This window comes from Pinus tabuliformis, chromosome 6 (assembly GCF_031772625.1).
Source record: "Pinus tabuliformis cultivar Carrire ecotype Pingquan chromosome 6, CPIR1, whole genome shotgun sequence".
Lineage (NCBI taxonomy): Eukaryota > Viridiplantae > Streptophyta > Pinopsida > Pinales > Pinaceae > Pinus > Pinus tabuliformis.
This window is the reverse complement of record NC_142292.1, coordinates 965,591,645-965,597,269: the sequence shown is the minus strand read 5'-3', so window position 1 is coordinate 965,597,269 and position 5,625 is coordinate 965,591,645. Positions and strand designations below refer to the sequence as shown.

At 40.1% G+C, this 5,625-nt stretch overlaps 1 pseudogene; it reads right to left on the bottom strand.

Annotated features, from left to right (window-relative positions):
• Window positions 1-408: 408 nt before the first annotated feature.
• LOC149262198 (cullin-1-like) lies at window positions 409-5,404 on the bottom strand (annotated as a pseudogene).
• Window positions 5,405-5,625: the final 221 nt, after the last annotated feature.

Below are 5,625 nucleotides of genomic sequence, written 5' to 3'. Positions count from 1 at the left end.
CATTTTCAAAACACACGCTGTAGTACTAAGCATTCCCATAGAGATACTGCCTTCCAGACAGATTGAAGGAAGGTGATGGTTCCCAAGTAGATAAGGTTCCATTTGTCTGAGACTGATCCCATGTATTACTACGAGGCTTGCCAATATACACACCGCCAGAGAAATGATTTAAACAAAACTGAACATGCTGGATCCCGGTCACAGCAAAGCTAGACAACACAAACGCTTTCTCTCAGCCCAAGTAGACCTTCAGGAAACCAAAAGTGGAAACCAAATCCAGAACACAATTATGCACGTGAGCTCGACACCCTTGTGTGGGACTCTCTTCTTTGGGCTGGCAAGATCATCCATGGCCGTCATTTTAAGGTCCGGACGCGGATCTGAATGCTTTTAGATTATTTCTCAATCTCAAAGCAAATCGTTCTCCTGCCCATTACCAGCTAAACGATCCAGCGCCCTCACCCTGTCAATGGCAACCTGTAGATACCAGTTTGCATATCATGTTCTCCTCGGAACATTCAAACCCAACCCAGGCCTAATTTAAAATGCCACGTGTTTACTACCCTGCTCTGATGGTATGCAGAAAGTCCGTTTCATAAGCCACATTGCGGCCCTTCTTGATTGCCTTGAAATCAGGCTCGAACATCCGTTCCAGTTGCTCAACGCACTCCGTCACTAACTGCTGGTGAGATAAAACTTTTCGGCTCTTCATGATTCTTACAATTGATGCATCAATAGCATAACGCCGAGCTTTATCTACATCCTCAATAACTTTTTTCTTCTCATCCATCGGTGGAAAAGGAATCTTTATTCTCCTCATTTTGTCGGTGAATTTTGCGTTGAATTCAAAATAATCTGTTTGCGCCACAATTTTTTTTGTGTTTGGTTTTTTATTGAGGATTTTGTATTTTGCGCATGCAAGGGAGTGTCGCAATCTGACAATATCTTCATCGGTTCAATTCAACTGAGACTTGATTTCAGAATAACTTAGCCTCTCTGACGCATTGAACAGCAAAAGTGCAGATGCCTGATGAGTTGTCACAATAAGTTCCATTGGCTTAGGATCAAACTTCCCAATAATATTACAGGTTCCCAAAGAATATATCCATGTAAGCTTCCGATGTTTAGTTTTTGTTTGATAAAGCTCTTTGAACACCTCAACACATTTAACCATCTCAGCAGGTAGATTAAGATCAAATGACTTGTAACTTAGCCAAAATCCAGTTGTCAAAACTGTCACAGTCAAATCTATTCCGGGATGCGCAAGTGGGTTCTTATTAAGATATTCTTCATAGTTCTGAACGGATAGATTATTGAAGCGCACATAACGAAACATTCTTTCCTTGACCAGAACAACATAGTCGCATTGATTCAGGACAGCATATTTTCTTTCAAGACAGTCAAGCAGACGGCCAGGTGTTGCTATTACAACTTCACATATATAGTGAAAACTCAGACCGCAGAGAACTCATTTCTGCCCATAACCTGTAATTGTCCCTCAGAGTTATAGGATGATTTCCTCCTCTGTTGGTATCTTCTGTATAGCCCTCATACTGTCCAAGAATTACATCTTCAGCTCCCCTCAGGCGCAACCTTTTCTTGGAACTGGAAATATCTTTCACAACGCCATCCCTGCCCTGTTTCAATATCATGGTGACAGGTATTGTATGTGGTTACAAATGCAGGTGTTGTAGGATTATGTAAATGATAAAGAACCATCGTGGAAGAACGCTTGGCACGTGGCAAAGTATCATATTGATAGTGATCTCCTTGACAAAAGCTAAGAAAGTCCTGACGGGTATCAAAGAATTCATTCTCCACAATTTCATCTTTTATCCCTAGTATCTGCAGGAACATCTGTCACTTCAACCGAATTAAATAAATGCTTTTTCCCTACTGTTGACAGGAGGCCACTCCCTTCATCAGGCTTTTGTTGTGCCTCATATATAATTGTCAACTCTTACATTGGCTGCAAGCCCAACATTTGCCAGAAACAATGAAGTGACACAAATGAGAGTATGCATATTGCAAACGAACCATATGATCCTCTTCCTTCAATGGAGTACAGGCCCACATATAACAGCTTGACAAACCTCGTTTCCTGCAGTGTTTCCATCAATTCACCTTAAATATCTGTCATTTCCCAATTTTGTAGCGCAGCCAGTGCAAGGTCGGTGTTTTTCGCTACGAAATCACTAAAACAGGTGGCGTTGCGAAACTGCTAACGGATTTATGCGCTGCAAAAACAGTTTGTCCTTCAGCTAGTCTGAGCAATTTTGGCCACAAAATTTTTAGTGATAACAGTGGCTCCACTTGGGATAGTGTGCCCTTGTGGTACACTAAGAACTCGCAGGTCTAGTGCCTTATCCATTTATGACAAACAGAAATTTGCTTGACAAGCATGACTGTAGGAGAAAGAAAACTACATCTACTGAAAAATGCTCAGTTGACCTTGAGCTTATTTGCATTTACCTATACCTACCTACCCTATCAGCTGCAAGCTCCACTTGTAGCTCAAGCAACATGATATTTCCAATGTAGCCAATCATTTATCTTATCTGACATTTGAGTCCTTTGGCTGTGCTTGAAACAAAAATAAATCAGATACTGAAGTAACCGAGGCAGCATGAGGTGTAACTGTTCTTCAACATGAAAATATAACTGGAAGCCGCCTGAACAGTAAATCTTTTCCATGTATTCAGCTATAGGGTCAAAAAACACATGGTTAGTTTGCTGATTCTCAAGACTTTCTGTATCTTTAGGCAACTTATCTTTAGCCACACCAAATTTATTTGATATGCTATCCAACTGCCTTTCTGAATGATGCTCACAAACAATGTAATTTTCCTCACTACTATGATCATTATTTGAAGTAAGCTGCTGCAAGGAATTACAAAATTGAGCAAGCTTTTCCTCTGCCTGAGGGTCATAGAAAATTTCCTCCAATATTTCTTCTTGCTGGGTGCAATCAATTTCATCTTCATCATGATCTGAAGCCGGACCAATCTGCTGCATCTCTACATCAATATCAAAGGATGAAACATGGGTTTCACAACTAAACCCCTGCTGCTCCTCATGCTGCGTTTCATGAGATGTTATACCCTCTCCTTGGTGCTGGAATGCATTGTTATGGAGAGCCTCTAAAATTTCTTCATCCATAAATTCATCATCACCATAACAATCCTCCAAGTACTGAATAAGATTTAAAGAATGCCTACAGCAATCTTTGAGCAACAACAAAGAAGGATAACATTCTTTATACATTTCACAGAACACATCATGAAAACTAGCAAGCGAATAGATTGAACCATTTTCCAGACTTTTATACCAAGACCATGCTTTTCCTTCTAAAGTGGTCATAAACATTTTCATGAGACAATCTTCAGGGAAATGAACCTTAAGACTGCGTACATGCATATGGAATTTAACCAAATGGAGAGCAGCATTATCCTTCTTTTCATCTTTGAATATTGGAAGATCATCTAACCAATCAACCTCTGGCATAGGATTTGGAAAACCAGGGATATGAGACCGATCCATAGGAGCATACCTGGCATTCATTCTTGCAGTAGAATCCATCTTGAAACTTCATCAAGCTACTGATCTTCTAGCAGTGGAGTCACCTTCTAATTTGTTATTTGCTGTGTGGAGTCGCCAAGGTAGTTTTGCAGCCTCAAAAAGATGTCTGAGCTCCTGCTACCTTCAGAAGTTCAGCCTCTAAATTTCGGGAATGAATAGACTTCAGGCTCCCGGCAGACGCACCAAAATGTTATCACAAAATCGTGTACTAAGGGCTGCTACTTAGCAAGATCTCATGCAACTATTTCAAACCAGGCTTTAGACTAAGGCTTAGCCTCCTTAGTCAGAGAGGGCTCTCTCACAGATTTTTGATATGGATTAATAACAAGAAAAGATGGCTAACTCTTCAAACAGTACATGAAAATAAGCTGGTTGGAACAACAAAATAACACTTCTTCCATTGGGCTCATGGAGTCAAACACCTCTGCAGTAAACTATTAACTACTCAATCATGGAAGCCAAGGCATATAATGTTTAAACACTCAGAACATTTCTCAAAAAGAACCTCAACTCATAAACATACACAGGAAGTCTGAGCACTAGGTGAATTCAGAGTGATTGCATGTCTATTGAGCTGTAAAACAGAAAGGATAAAGACAAAACCACATATATTCTGAGCCTTTGAACACAAGATGAATCTTGGGAAGAAAAAGTAATCTTTCTATTACTGTCAAAAGTCTTTTACATTAGCCAATATAAAAACTCTGTTTCTTTTATAAATCTCCAACCCCAAGTACATCGATGATCTAGCTATATATATGAATATGATTCTAACTACTTGGAGCTTCCTCCTCCAGCATGAGGGGAGCTCGATTCTACCTATAATGACACCTACTAACCTTTAACTAACTAATAATTACAGCTAACTATTCATTAACAGCGCTGGAATCCTAAAACAATTAAAACTCTACTTCTACATCATGCTGGAAATAGCATTTATTACAATCAAACTGGTGCTCCTGCGAGGAAAATGAGAGAATATGTTCATTCTCTGACAAATGGCTTCTTTTAGTTTGGCTGTAATGAACCTTTAATGCTCCATGTTTGTCTTTAATGACATTTCTGTTATCCTGAAACATAGGCCCCTGTTTGTCGGTCTTTGATGCGCCTTACCATATTCGAATCCAAAGAAGCGTTCCTTTTATCTTTGATTACTCAAAATAGCACAGGCTGCCACGTCTTCGATGTGCTGGCCATTTTTCCCATATACCTGTGTGATAACCGAACTTTCAAAAAGATTTGCAGTCACATGCACATAATTAACTGGCTCAACTGAAACATGCAGCTACAGCAGTTTCGTAGCGCGCTACGAAACTGCTGTGTAATCACAAAACACAGCTTTAACATCAAAGCCTAACTGTCTTGAGCCTCATTTATCTTGACATGGTTTTGGCTCATCTACTTTAAACTTTGCATAAATAGACTTGTTGATCCTCGCACTGCTTGACAGATTTTTCACCTGCATAAAAGATTGCATCTACAGTTGCTGGAAGACTACACCTCTTAGTCACCTCATTTCTGAGATTTTTATCATCACTTGGATATTAATCTTATCAAGGACTGCAAATCGATTGCAAGCAACAAAAACAGCATATCCTCTAAGAAATACCTCTGGAATAGCTATATCAACACTTTCAGGCTGTTGACTCATTTCCACAATTCCACTTGCATTATCAGCTATTGGCCCAAACACATCCATTTTCAAAACACACGCTGCAGTACTAAGCATTCCCATAGAGATGCTGCCTTCCAGAAAGATTGAAGGAAGGTGATGGTTCCCAAGTAGATCATAGCCAAGGTTCCATTTGTCTGAGACTGATCCCATGTATTACTACGAGGCTTGCCAATATACACACCGCCAGAGAAATGATTTAAACAAAACTGAACATGCTGGATCCCGGTCACAGCAAAGCTAGACAACGCAAATGCTTTCTCTCAGCCCAAGTAGACCTTCAGGAAACCAAAAGTGGAAACCAAATCCAGAACACAATTATGCACGCGAGCTCGACACCCTTGTGTGGGACTCTCTTCTTTGGGCTGGCAAGA